At 43.0% G+C, this 14,742-nt stretch overlaps 1 protein-coding gene across 1 annotated transcript in view; it reads right to left on the bottom strand.

Moving 5' to 3' along the window:
* Positions 1–5,489, bottom strand: part of LOC140235656 (phosphatidylinositol 4-phosphate 3-kinase C2 domain-containing subunit beta-like) — a 45,885-nt gene extending 40,396 nt beyond the window's left edge. Inside the window, exon 1 of the mRNA XM_072315665.1 lies at positions 5,380–5,489. The gene's annotated coding sequence lies outside the window, so the exon portion shown is untranslated. The remainder of the gene's footprint in view (positions 1–5,379) is intronic.
* Between the last annotated feature and the right edge of the window lie 9,253 nt (positions 5,490–14,742).

The following is a 14,742-nucleotide window of genomic DNA, read 5'->3' as shown; positions in this document are numbered from 1 at the left end:
AGCTAACTGTGACCAGCCAGAACGTGAAATATAATGCCGCAGGCATGGTGTTGGTCCCTACAGTTTTATCAATTGATTCATTGAGCATTTAAGGAAAGCTCCCAAATGATGAATACAAAATTTTGTAGCCTCAAAAGGGGTAACGTAATACTTGGCGCACTTCAAGGCACCCTGGGCACGGTTTGAACAGAGTTGAGAGCGCCTCATCATAATAATGTCACTTTAGGATGAGCACTCCTCGTACATTAAAGCCCTTTTTACACTTGTGTTTCTTAACCCCGTACTTTCTCTCACCCAAGATTATCGATAATCCCATATCAATTTTGTCAGCTTTTTTCACTCACCAATTACAGTGCACTCCCGTTACAACGAACACGGTTATAACGAAATTTCGTTATAACGAAGTAAATCTTCAGGTCCCAAAATTATCGCCATTAAAGTCTATGGTACAAAATTTGCTTATAACGAACACGGTTTCGATAGCGAAATTTCCATTATAACGAAGTCTTTTCCGAGCGCCACAGACAAAGAAAAAAAAAGAAATGTGCTCCGTTATAACGAAATGCAAATTGCTTTCGAAAAATACGTAGCGGAACAAGCATTTATAGCGTCTCTGCATGGGTGAACGCTTGACACCACTGTGTGTTCGCTCCTTGTGTCATGCATAGTTTCTGAGGGGAACTTGCGTTTATTATTGTAATACAGTTATCCCATCACATTTCACATAGCTTTCCAGTGTATGATGAGTGTTCCGCAAACAGAATATGCTTGTATACGTGGTTTCCTTGTTTTCGTTATATATTGTATTTGTTCGGTTATAACGAAATTTCGTTATAGGGCAAGTCCAAGATAAGGTCCCCTCAGAAGGCAAAATTTCATCTTTGCTCAATATTGACATGTTTGGTATCATTTTGAATCTTATGAGTTGAAGTTTTGATTTCCATGGAGGAAAAAATTATATTACGTAAATTTATGCAAATTTCAAGGGCTTCATTTGCATAAATGTGAAACACAGCGTTACGTATGGGACATTTATAAAAATTCATATTAATTCAAAGGAAAGCAAATTATATTTGATTAATATGTGGACATAAGAAGTTCATCAAATAGTTTAACTTGGTATGAAAATTTAGGGATTATGCAAATGATTATGCAAATTAGCTCGTGTCCTATCATGAGATGTCCCATACGTAACAAATTGAGGTCATTTTTTTAGGTTTTTTCTGAAATTGCTAAGGTTATGTTAATGCCCTTTTGGAAAGTTCTAATTTATTGTTTAGAGAAATTAAATACCACAGAAAAAAGAAAAAACAGTAAAAGGAATATTTTTTATAAGGCATTGAAATAATGTTACGTATGGGACAAATGTGTTACGTATGGGACATCCTCATACATAATGCATGTAAATGCATGTAGCTAGCTGGGAAGGTCTCTCAGTACACAAATGGTCAATCATCCTGAAGAAAGCATCCCAACATTGTCGCTACTTTTTGAGTTATAGACACTTTAAAGAATACATGTACTTGACTGAACAATTTTCAGAAAGGGGGAGGGGAAAATGGCAAAATACACAATGAAAAAACAGCATTAAAGGGATGGTATAGTTTTTTGTGGAAATGGGGATTCAGTTTTCAACATTTAATGAGATACATGTAATTGGAAACCAATTATATGAATTACTAAAGAGCATACAATCCTAAGACTAGAGGAATTCAAAGTTTAGTGATGGAGATCCAATTTGAAATGGTTGTGATATAAATATTTAAAAAGAATATAAAGTAAAATGATTTTTTTTTCTTGCAAGTGATACACAAATTGTCCTTATTCAGGTTTCAATAATAGCCACGACAAAATTCATGGGTATACATACTGAGGTGTGACTCGAATCAATGACCTGACTGCTAGACAGACATCATACATTGTATATCTACTCGATCACTGGGGTTCCACGCAGCAGGTATTGCTTATTTATAAAAATTAATATTTCTTGTGTCAAGTTGTTTTTTATTGAAACGAAATGGCAAAATGCCCTTCATCAATGGAAGTAAACACTTTAAACTATTCAATTTTTCAGTAGTAACTATCCTGATAAAAATAGGGCATACCCCATACTCAGGTTGGTCATGAAAATATAGAATATGATTTAAAAAATATGATTATGATGGTAAATATTTGGGGAATATTGTTCCCTTGTCAATCTGGATCAGTATTTGAGTAGTTTCAACTGATTCCATTTCAATAATTATGCAAAAATTTGTTTATGGGTATTTTGCAAAATTATTTTGCAAAATACCCATAAATGTGTCTCTCCACACACTAAACGAATGGGGGACAAAGGGCATGCATACTCAGGTTAGTCATAAAAATATAAAAATATGATTGAATATGATTAGGATGGTGAATATTTGGGGAATATTGTTTCCTTGACAATCTGGATCAGTATTTGAGTAGTTTCAACTGATTTTACTTCAATAATTATGCAAAATACCCATAAACATGGTTCTTCACACACTAAATGAATGGGGGACAAACTGTCCCATACGTAACTGTCCCATACGTAACACGTCATGTCTGTCTTTAATTAGAACCTGTAATTAGAGCTTTTTACCTAATGACACGAAACTTACCTATGATAATCTTGAGTGTTGTGACTTTCATCACAGTGAGTTACAAGTTGTAGAATGAAATACTTTCAGAGAGTTTTGAGGTTGAAAAAAATGTTCAAAAAAACAAAATTTTTCTGGTCCCATACATAACGGCACATATTTTCTCTTCTAGAATATAATTGTGAGGGTCAGTTTTCTCCATTTTTTGCATGATTATACTTCTCCTATATATCAATCACCATGATAAAGTTTGATATGATCAAGAGTCATTAACACTATTTTTCAGGTCATAAAAGTCTCTGAATGTCCCATACGTAACGCGCGTGTTATCTTGGACTTGCCCTATAACGAAAGAAAACTGCCGGTCCCGAGCATTTCGTTATAACGGGAGTGCACTGTAGTCCCATACTAAGCTCTTGTCCTGGGCTAAAGAGAAAACTGACCTTTTTACACTCGTATTCTTAGTCCTGTACTTTCCAAACCACATGAATATTCATGATTACGCTGTGCACTGTACACGCACGCACCGGCAGCACTTGATTATCTCATTTCTGATTGGTCAGTGCGTGTCGGACTTCATCTCCGTCGCTTAGCCCCGGATTATTTCTTCGTTCTGTCTACGCTCGCTTGCTTGGCACCGCAATTGCGGTGCTAACCCTGCTTTCTTGCAGGGCCAGATACATGTAGTACGGGATTATCGGAGGGGCTAGCCCACTTTGGCAAAAACAAGTGTAAACAGAAAGTGGGCTAAGGAAAGTCCGGTACAATGTACCAATGGTGGAGCTAAGGCCCCCCCCCCCCCCTTAGCCCAACCGTTCGTACGTGACTAAGCAAAAATTTGCAAGTGTAAAAAGCCCTGTAGTCTACTTTAACCCGTTGAGGACCAACTGATTTTGCTATAACACGCATTCCCCATAGACCCGAGTATACTCGGGACTCGTCCTCAACGGGTTAACAGTAATATGCTTAGCACTATCAAAAGTATAATGCTTTGTATATCATTGAGGTTTAACTTGGTTTCTTCACAGGGATAACTTTACCATATAGTCAAACAAACTTTTCAAATGCCCTGGGGGGTGTTTCATAAAGCTGTTCGTAACTTTACAAACAGCTTTATGAAACACCCTGCCGGTCTTGTTTGTCAAGTGTTTTCAGTGCTTCCACACCACTCCCTGCTTACATGCCCATGCTAAACAATTGCAATTTGGTAGCCCCATGCATAGTCGAGCCCAGTACTATGAGTACTCCAGGGTGTTTCATAAAGCTATTCGTAAAGTTACGAACAACTTACGAGTGACTGGTGATCAGTTCTTGTGCTGAATTATGGAAATTCTGATAAGTATAGCACATCTGCAGAAGTGGCCCCGTTGCAAGAAACTTTGCGTTTAAACGCAACTTGCAACTGATTGTCACTGGCCAATCAAAATCATTGTTGCATGCATGTCTTCTTAATAAGGCAGACCCTGAGCCAATCAGAATGGTTGTTTAAAAATTAGCAATTATTTGCAATTGATTGCAACTTTCTTGCAACGGGGTCCAGCTGATAACCAGTCGCTCGTAAGTTGTTCATAACTTTACGAACAGCTTTATGAAACCGGGCCTGGCCGGGCCCTGTTTCATATAACACATCAACACTGTACACTGAAACCGACACCCCTCTAATTATAGCTTCGCACGTAAAGAACGAACTTTCATGGATGAGACTACGCGCAGTGGTTTTTGCATTCTTCATTGGGGATTCGAAAATGTCCAAATATATTACTGGAAAACCCAATAATAAACAAGATCAACGGCAAAACAATGATGGCATAGACTATAAATACACATAGGAAAAGCATTACGTGCATTTCACACGTACAATGTATTGTCATGTCAAGAGGGAGTTTGGATGTTGGTTTCAAAATTGGGCGCAAATGAGCGCGTCAAAATAACCTTATGCGTTTAAAGCAGTTTTCTTGCAGCGTGTACTGCAAATTGAATTTTCAATGTGCACCTGTGAATTCAGAGGCTGCCGTATTTTCTTTACACGTGAATAAAATTTCAGGCAAATTGTGAGATATTTTATTAAGTAGGGACCTGTCACCTAACTGTTAGACCCTGTCTATCTGTTGATACAAAAACATTTGATTAGGCCTAATGCTACAGTGTACATGTAGGGCGTCGATGTGTTGGACACCCAAAGGCCAAATATCCATAGGATTCTACCATTATCTTTACATAAAGTTTACGTACTTAAATTTACCTTACACCAACTGCTGTACTTGTGGTTTGACAATGATCGATAAGATATAGCACAGGATATAGCAACATGTCTATTAACGTTGGGTAGCAAAAGTGGTCACTGGTACGTAGCAGAACTGTGCAGCATACAGTGGAGTTGCTACAGTTACACGGCATGATTATGAACAAAAATAAAGTTATGTTGGCCTGCGTTTTCATCAGGAAGCAGCCGTGCAGCGAGTGGGCTGGGGCAGGAACACTGGCTATTAGTATTGTACAGTACCTGCATGAGTACCTGTACTTGTAGCATGGCCATGCATGGTTAGCATGAAGTCATTACACCCAAAGCACAGGCCAAAATCACCCAATGAAAGTCAGGAGGCGGTACTGTACATGGAACAACAACAGCGGAGCGGCAAGCCGGTGCGCGGAGCTAGGAGGAGGGCTGTGTCCGTACCTCCCCTCCAGTGACACACATTGCTGTACGTAGGCGCTGCACTGCGACAATCCATGAACTTCTCGATTCTTCGCTGCTTTATTTTATCATACTTACCATTAATTGTACGGTTTGAAAACTGCCTGCTCTTGATATCACCATCAAACGCCAACCATCATTTCCAACTCGATATATCGCAAAATACATTAAAACACCCCAGATTTTCACGTTGTTCCTTCCTAGACGCAGACCGGATACACTGTGCGGTTAGGTTTGAGTCTGACAAATTATCATCAGTGCGAAAATACGTCCTCTATTTGCGCATGCTCCGAAAGTGCAGTTTCATCAACCCACCCAGGCCTCAAGAGTTACCGAACCACCCATTTATGGCTCCCCGCTGACTGGTCGTTTTATTTGGATTCAAGTATTAAGAGTTTACCCACTCAATTAGATGCGTTTTGTTATAGGTATACTTACTTTACTTACTTAAGTTTCCGTCCTTACTTACTTTAAGGCCCATACTTACTTTACTTACTTCTTGTGCTTGTTAATAAGGCCTACTGTCTGGTATGCCTCCATTGCCATGGGAGGGCAGCAACGAACATCCTCCATTTCTCTGGAGAGATCTCGTTTAGGGCCTTTAATTCTTCCTCCATTCTTCTTCTCCAGGTGTTCTTGAGACGTCCCATCTTTCATGGGCGGGGGAACCGGAAAGGGGGGGGGGGGGTGGTTCCCCCGCCCCCCCCCCCCCCCCACACACACACACTTTTTGTTTTTATACCTCGAAACTTAGGTGGTAGACTAGTAGAAAAAAAAAAAGAAAATAGAATGAAACCTTAACCTTTGAGCCCGGTCATGCGCTGAAGACCTTGTTTGTTTGTTTGTTTGTTTGTTTGTTTGTTTGCTTGTTTGTTTGTTTGTTTGCTTGTTTGTTTTTTGTCTGCTGAAGAAACGCGGAAATGCCCCTCTCCCCCCCCCCCACACACACACACACGTACACACTTTTGAAAACGTGGCGCCGGCGGTGTCTTTCCCTTTAGTAAGTGCATATCCTGAGTTTTGCCACATGCCCAGTCCATATCCATCTTCGTCTCAGAAAAACAGTACCCATGTCTTCTTGATTACATTTTGAGAGTAATTCTTTATTCGATTTTATATCCTGCCAGGCCAGAAAAGGGAGATTTCGTTGTGTGTTTTGAATTAGAGTAGAGCTATCCAGCCGCAGTTTCATGTACTTTTGTGATTCTTTGTATTATTCAATAAGAATTGATGTACATATTTTTATTTTTATTTTGCGGAAATAAAATCAATCAATCAATAAATTAAAATTCAACCATCTGGTACACGCATCGGGTGAAAAATTTGGAGATTTTTTTTTAACCAAAACAGCAAGGATTTTCCATTTCTATATGGGGGGTCAAAATTATATGTTTGTCCCCTCCACCTTTCGTGAGGGGCACCTGCTCCCTGACCCCCCCCCCCCCTTCCCGATCGACAAGCTTGAAATGGGATCACGTATAGCGAATATAAGGGAGAATAATGATATTTATTATGAGAATGAAATGACGATTCATCATTGTACAATAGTAGGCCTACTGTATGAAAAACAGCCTCATTATTCTGTCTGGATAAAAACTTAATTCTCCCACACGTACTCGGGTTCATACGTTTCATACAACACTTGAGACATCATTTCGCAGATTCCATAATTTCGCAAGATACCAACCTAACTTATACTGAGTACACTTGCGTGCGAGTTTGAGCCGAACGGTCACAAGCACTTAGTACTTCCGCACTCAGCAATACCATGAAGTACTACTACTAGTATTTTTTTTTTAATACGATGTACGAACACTTCAAAGGCCTTCAACCAGACTTTCGAAACACACTTGTAAACACACTTTAGTACTCATCCTAACATTCAATTTGGATCCTACCCATTGACATGAGATACAACATACAAGCAATATACAGCTGTGAAAAAAAAAAATATATATATATAAATTATATATATATATATATATAAATTATATATATATATATATATATATATATATATATATATATATATATATATATATATATATATATATAACCCTCTACTCCCGACCCAACACACCGCCCTGGGCTGGGGATACCAGCGGCAGGGGATGGCTGGGCTCGCGCCCGGACTGTAAGACGCGAGGGGATTTGGTTAGTGCACTCGTATAAATAGACACACCTGGCACATCATCAGCAATTTATTAAATTAAGTTACGGACAAAAATTAAGAAAACGTTACTTCAAATTCATAAAATTAACTGCCTTTTATTCAAGGGGAAAATCTCCTCTTGTTCAATCAATTTCTATCAATGATTACTTGACACTGGCGATTCAAACACTATTACACAATTTAACTGGGCATGCGCATTACAATCTCATCTCGGTTATTGTACTTACATACTGCTTCGGGTGCAAGTGCAAAAGGGGGGGGGGGGGTTAATTGGGAGGGGAAATTGTCCGTGGGTAACTGCAGTCATGTACGGAAGTCCTTCCTTCTCTCAGTCCTTTTCGCTGGCACTACATGTAACTCTGCTGATGGCTGCCTTCGTCGCCTTCGACCCGTACCGCTTCCGTCGCACCGGCGGCTCGTCGCAGCATCTCCCTGACGGCTAGTATGCGGCTGCGTCGATCTGGCTGTCTGGGCTTCGCTTCACCTGCTCCTCGGCCTCATCGGGATATTAGTGGGCATCAGGGGTGGGGTTTGTGCACAATTCACAATCACTTTTTACACGGCAACTCGTCGGACAGTGGTACGGACAGGCGTTCCATTCGAATCAGATTCCGATTTTTCCGCTAATTATATTGTCATTCGGAATTGCAAGCCGTTCCCCACATCAGAAATCAAAGTTCGGCCCACGGCACTATATATTAATAAATAGTATGGCAAAAATCAATCATTGTTCAGGACGACACCCCACTATAATTCAATTCAGTCCACCTGTGTGTTGCCAAACTCGGTCTTTCCCCACAAACGTTCAGAAGGAAATTATGCCAACGGGCTACATCTTCAAATCTGCTACTCTGAGGACTTCATCTTTGCTAAACTTCGAATATCTGACAGAGTTCTCTCTCGAGCCGGGCAAAAGTTCTCACAAAAATTACTCGCAGAAATCTCTCCAAAATGTGTGCGGAAATCTGGGCGGAATTTTCCCCCAAAAGTGGGTGCCGGAAATTGTCTTGAAATGTCTGCAGAAATCTAACTCGAATGTGAAAAATTCTCCTGAAATCTAAAAATCTCAAAATCCCCAAAATCTGTCTTTTTCTTACGATGCATGCCCTTTTAAACTAACCCTTAAATCCCTCCTACAATTCCATTATCCAATCATTTTAATTAATTTCCCACACCTGGATTATTGACACCCTCTTTCGACCAATCCGCTTACCTGTCCTCAACTTGACCCTCTCCTCTCACCTGCGTAACCTACCTGCGATTCGAACCCAACCTGACACTCTCCCTTCCTCCTAATATTTATAAAACAAAACCTAGCTTCGCTACGAGCCCTTTAACTTACTCCTCCAGCAGGATTCCCAATTTAACTCACACTACCAAAATATTCTGGTTAAACGCCTCCTCTCCTTATTAAACATATACTCCTAACATCCTGCCGGTCCTATCTATTTCTTTATCCCCTTAAAAATCACCTGATGTCTATCAAATGTCCTTCTTCTTTATTCCCTTTGTCTGATTCCCTACAATGTCCTACCATGCCCTAAGCCCGCTATCTGAACCTTATTCCCTTCCCTTTTATTCCCTTTATTCCTTCACCCTGTGCTTTGCCCTATCTTCTTCCTGACCTTCTAAATTTTTATTATTTTCTTTATAATACCCATCCTATTTGGAAGCCCCCTATTTTCAGCTCGTTACATCTTCCCCCCTGTTCACAAAATGATGTCCTCATCATTTCCCATCAGCCCGGTCTTGCCTTCCCTACCCTTTAACCAGGAATGCTTGTGGGGAACCAACACTGTCATGTCGCCAGCCACTGTCCGCAAAATATTTACAACATAATACTATATGCATAACATTAAACCCTAACCACATGCCACATAAATTTCAACAACACAATAACTGCTAAGCTGAGTACTCATGACATTATACACTATTCAAACGGAGGCACAGCATGCTGGCTACGAAACCTCCCATATAGAGGCAACCACATGATTAACCAAAGCATTTCCCGAATCTCTTACCGCTGCGTCTATTATACATGCACTGGTTGATGCTCGCGAATACAATCAAATAAGCACATAATCATCGTAATATCATTCACAACATTAAACAACGTCAACTAAAAACGATGAATGGGTAGGCTAAATTCTGGCCCTCCTTCCTATATAATAACATCACATCAATTTTTCGAAGCACATCTCCTTAATTGTTGCTTCATTACAAAAAAATTACTATCCTCCTTCACTACACCGTCAACTCGATGGCCAATCGATTATGTGATATGGAACATCGGTGACCGCCCCTAAGGCACATATCCATGTAATTAACAAATTAACAATATTCCCTATGCGAACGTAAGGGCAGCAAACTGGTAGGCTAAAATTGGCCAATTTCCTATTCAGAATTGCTACATTGACTTGTCAGCACAAATCTCCTTAGTCCTTGCAAAGGTACAAAAAAAATTATATCCCTACTTCCAACTCCGTCAGCTTGATGACTAAATCGATTAAAAGAGATAGCACATCAACCGACCGCTCCGTAAGCGCAAAACACAACATCATCTAAACATTACATTATAAAACACAAGGCATAAAACAGCAACGCCAGCAGGCTGAATTTGGGCCATTCGCCTATTTTGAAATTGCTGTATCGATTTATGAAAATCACAATTCCACTTATTCTCTAGGGCGTCCCCTCTGTGGAGACTCCGCATCTTCCTCCAATTGGAGCATAATGAAACGTAAACACTCGGCAATATAGCGCTTTGTAACTCTTCTTACATTATCATTACAAAGCAACACTAAAACCAATACAACAATACTTTCTGTGACAGATAAGAAAGCAAAAATGCACTTCACTAACAAAACTATACACAAAACATGAACAATAATGGACCTACTTAAGGTCTCCATAACTGGTTGTACAATACCTCTTTGTACTTGGGAATACGCCAACCTCTCGGGAGCGCGGGAGCACCTTTGTGATCTCCTCAAAGGAGGATCTTCCTCTAACGAGGCGGCTTCTGGCTCGTCCCGAGGGGCAGGCACGTCCCCTGGGGCTTCAACTTGTTCCTCAATTTCTTCGTTACACGGTTTGGTATCTACTACCTCTTCCAATTCAATACATTCGTCCCTATCATTACTATCTCCTTCCCTAGCCTCTGTTGTTACATTATCAATGGATGGGTCCAACTCCCTAACATTATCCTGCGACTCATTGTCAATTATTTGATTACCTTCACCGGTGACATTCGGCTCTACACGCCAAGCGACTGCCTCACCCAGCCCTACATCCTGGGGTTCAGCCTCTACTACTTCAATTTCACTTGGGGGAGGGGAGCTGACATTTTGTTTTCGCTTGGGGCCGACGGCCCGGGTCACCTTAATAGGAATGAAATTACAAAGCATTAATAAATTCCTATGGAGCATTTGCATCCTCTTTCCCCCCGTTTCTGATCTTACTTGATACACCGGTATATCTACGTTGGGCTGCCCCACTACAACATGTACATCCCTACCCCACCTATCGGCTAGCTTCTGTCTTCCCTTTAACCCTACGTTACGCACTAATACCCTATCCCCAACTTCAAGTTTATTCTCCCTAGTGTTAGCGTCGTACCTTTTCTTATTCTTATCTTGGACTAACTGATCGGTTTCCACCGCAAGCTTGTAAGCATGTTCCAGTCTTTCTCGGAGGCACGCCACGTACTCATCGGAGGAGATAAACTCCTCTCCTTCCCTAGCCCCTAACAAAGCATCTACGGGTAATCTTGGATGGCGTCCAAACATTAAGAAAAATGGGGAGTGTCCAGTGGACCCGTGCTTGGTAGAATTATATGCATGGACGAGAGTTGACACATGCGCTTTCCAATTCCGTTTCTGCTCTTCAGGCAAAGTGCAGAGCATTCCCAACAGCGTTCTGTTCATGCGCTCGCAGGCGCCATTACCCTGGGGGTGGTAGGGGGTTGTCCTAGTTTTCTTTACACCGACCAATTTACATAATTCATTAATTGTCTGGGATTCGAAATTGCGACCTTGGTCAGAATGTAACTGCTCGGGGAAACCGTAAGGGAGAAAAAAATGCTCATACAGTGCTTTTGCTGTAGTGGTAGCTGTTTGGTTCTTAGTCGGGACGGCTACGGCATACCGAGTGAAATGATCGGTTATTACCAAAATATTTCCGCAGCTGCCCTGACCCTCTTCCACTGTAAGGAAATCCATACAAACTAATTCCATTGGGCGTGTGGTTCTAATGTTCACCAAAGGGGCTGTATTCTGCGCTGCCGGCGCGCCCTTCCTGCGCACGCACCGCTCACATGTTCCTACAAAATGCTTCACATCCTGCCCCATGTGAACCCAATAAAATCTACTTCGGACCAAATCCAGAGTTTTCTCAACACCGAAATGACCATGTTTGGGATGTAATAAATCTAAAACAAACTCCCGTCGGCTTGCAGGCAATACCAGCTGATATTGGGTGTTTCCATCTACCAGTCTTCTCCTATAGAGTACTCCCTCCCGTAATTCTAATTTATCCCATTCTCTCATTAAACATTGTACCTCTGGACTTTCTCTCTTTAATTCTTTCCTTGGGGGTAACCTATCACTCGATTTCAAATCAATTACTCTACTTATGTGGGGGTTGGTCTGCTGTTCCTTGCACCAGTCAAGGGGGCCACCTAAGGGGTCAGCGTCATTCGTATCTGGGGAGGGGGGTGGGGCGTGTACCAGTCCGTCATGTCCTACCACTTCCACTAAGGGGGTACCTGTTTCTCGGGCTTCTCCTAGCCCCTGGGCCACGGCGGTGATTAACTGAACTACTGTGGGTGCCACATCACCCTCTGTCTCCTTACTATGGGACTCTGTCTGGGGGTGGGGGTTCCTTGACAGAATGTCAGCGTCGATGTTAGTCCTACCTGTTCTGTAAGTCAAGGTCAACTGATAATTTGCCAAAGCAGCCAACCATCGGTGTCCGGTCGCGTCCAACTTTGCAGTGGTCAACACATAGGTCAGGGGGTTGTTGTCGGTGTACACATGGGTCTCGTTACCATAGAGAAAATCGTGGAACTTCTCCGTAACGGCCCACTTAAGGGCTAAAAACTCTAACTTATGGGCGGGGTAATTGCGCTCTCCCTTGTTAACTGCGCGGCTACCGTACGCAATAACGCGCTCCCTCCCTTGATTGTCCTTCTGATATAACGCGGCACCTAAACCGGTCCTACTCGCGTCCGTGTGTAAAATAAAGGGCTGGGAAAAATCCGGGTACTGCAACACTGGGGCAGAAGTTAATTTGGCCTTTAATGTTTGAAACGCTTCCGCTTGCCGTGCCCCCCAGGTCCATGGTGGGGGTGGTTTCATGCTCTTCTTTCCCTTCTTCCCCCCTGTTCCCCCTAATAATTCGTACAATGGGCGCGCTACGCGGGCAAAGTTCGGCACGAACTTTCGATAATAGCCGGCCAAACCTAAAAAAGCTCGCAGCTCGCGTTCGTTTGTGGGGGTAGGCCATTGATCGATGGCGGCCGTTTTCCCAGGGTCCGTTGCTATGCCCTCCTCCGAAATCACGTGGCCCAAATAACTAACCTTCGACTGTAGTAAGTGACATTTGGAGGGCTTCAGCTTGAACCCATGGGTGGCCAATCGGTCAATGACCTTGCCCAAAGCGCTCGGTGTGTTCTTCTAAGGTGCTACCAAAAACTATGATGTCGTCAAGGTATACAACACAGCACGTGTGATTTAACTCACCTAGACACCTCTCCATAGCCCTTTGGAAGGTCGACGGGGCATTGCAGAGTCCGAAGGGCATCCGGTTACACTCCCAATGGCCAAAAGGGGGTGGCAGAACGAAGGCAGTCTTGGATTTATCCTCCTCCGCTATTTCGATCTGCCAGTATCCCGCCTTTAGGTCAAGGGAGCTAAACCACCGGGCACCCCCCATCATCTGCAGCACCTCGTCCACCCGCGGCAGGGCATAGGAATCCCTAACTGTGCGTTGATTGAGTTTCCTAAAATCTATACAAAAGCGCATGGACCCGTCTTTCTTGCGTACTAACACTACTGGGCTTGCGTATGGGGAATAAGATTCGCGAATTACGCCTGCGTCCTGCATCTCTTGTAAATGCTTCCGCACCTCCTCGTACTGACCGGGAGGAATTCGCCTATATCTCTCGTTTATGGGGGTGGGGTCCACCAAGGGGATTTTGTGTTCCACGATTCTACTATGGCCTATGTCCGTCTCTGAGGTGCTAAACGCACCACTGTATTGTCCTACTAACTGTTTAACGCGGTCGATAGCTGCTTCCGGGGCGCTAGACTCCGAAAAATCTAACTGGGAGGCAACTATCTCGGCCTGGGATGGGGGACTCTCAATTACCTGCTCTTGGGACTGTACAGTAGTGAGTTCCTCACATAAATATACCTCCCCCAATTTGGCATGTCGGGGAATCCACAATGTGCTGTCTGTCGGGTTTTGAACTACAACTGGGATACTCTGCTCTTTTTGCACCTCTTCACTAACTGTCACTAAGCCTGACTCGACAACTAACCCTGACGAGAGGTTGTGAAATTTCGGCTCAAACACCACGTCATACTGGACTGGGGACGGACGTAACTTAATCTTAGCGGACACGACAATGGCCTTTTGGGCCGGGACGGGGACCGCTTTTCGACTGGCATTTCGAGCTACACCTAAATTGCCCTTAGCGTTCGGGGAGTTTGGACCGCTGACGGCCGCGTAGACTAGCTTCCAGGCGGCAGTCACGCCCTCCATAGTCCCAGACTCTTCGAGAAAACGAGGTCCTACGGTCTCCCTCCCTAATCTAACACACTCGCGTATTACATTGACACCTACACACATGGGGACGGTTTTGTTGTACGGGGTCTCGGGGACAATCAAAATCAAACTACTTACTGGGGTTTTCCCTGCCTGGGGGAGGGCCCCGTCAAATGAAATGTCTACTTCAATATAGCCAAAATACGGGACGGCATTCCCATTTGCCGCCTCGACCCTTATCAAATTGTCGATCTGGTGTAGGGGGAACCTCGATAAATAACGTCTATAAAACCCCTCTGACAAAGTACTGACCTGTGAGCCCGTATCTAATAAACATCGACACGTCTTCCCCCCTATTCTTGCAATGCCCTCATTCGCCCCTCCTATTAACCTGTCAACAACCGTGGCTTCTTCGCTGCTACTACGAGGAATCTGGCTGCTTATTTCCTAACCCACGGCCTGCCCCACGGACGCGGGTCCTGTCCGTTTAACGGCTGTGC

This window comes from Diadema setosum, chromosome 12 (assembly GCF_964275005.1).
Source record: "Diadema setosum chromosome 12, eeDiaSeto1, whole genome shotgun sequence".
In the NCBI taxonomy this organism is placed as follows: Eukaryota; Metazoa; Echinodermata; class Echinoidea; order Diadematoida; family Diadematidae; genus Diadema; species Diadema setosum.
This window is presented reverse-complemented; position numbering and strand designations above follow the sequence as displayed.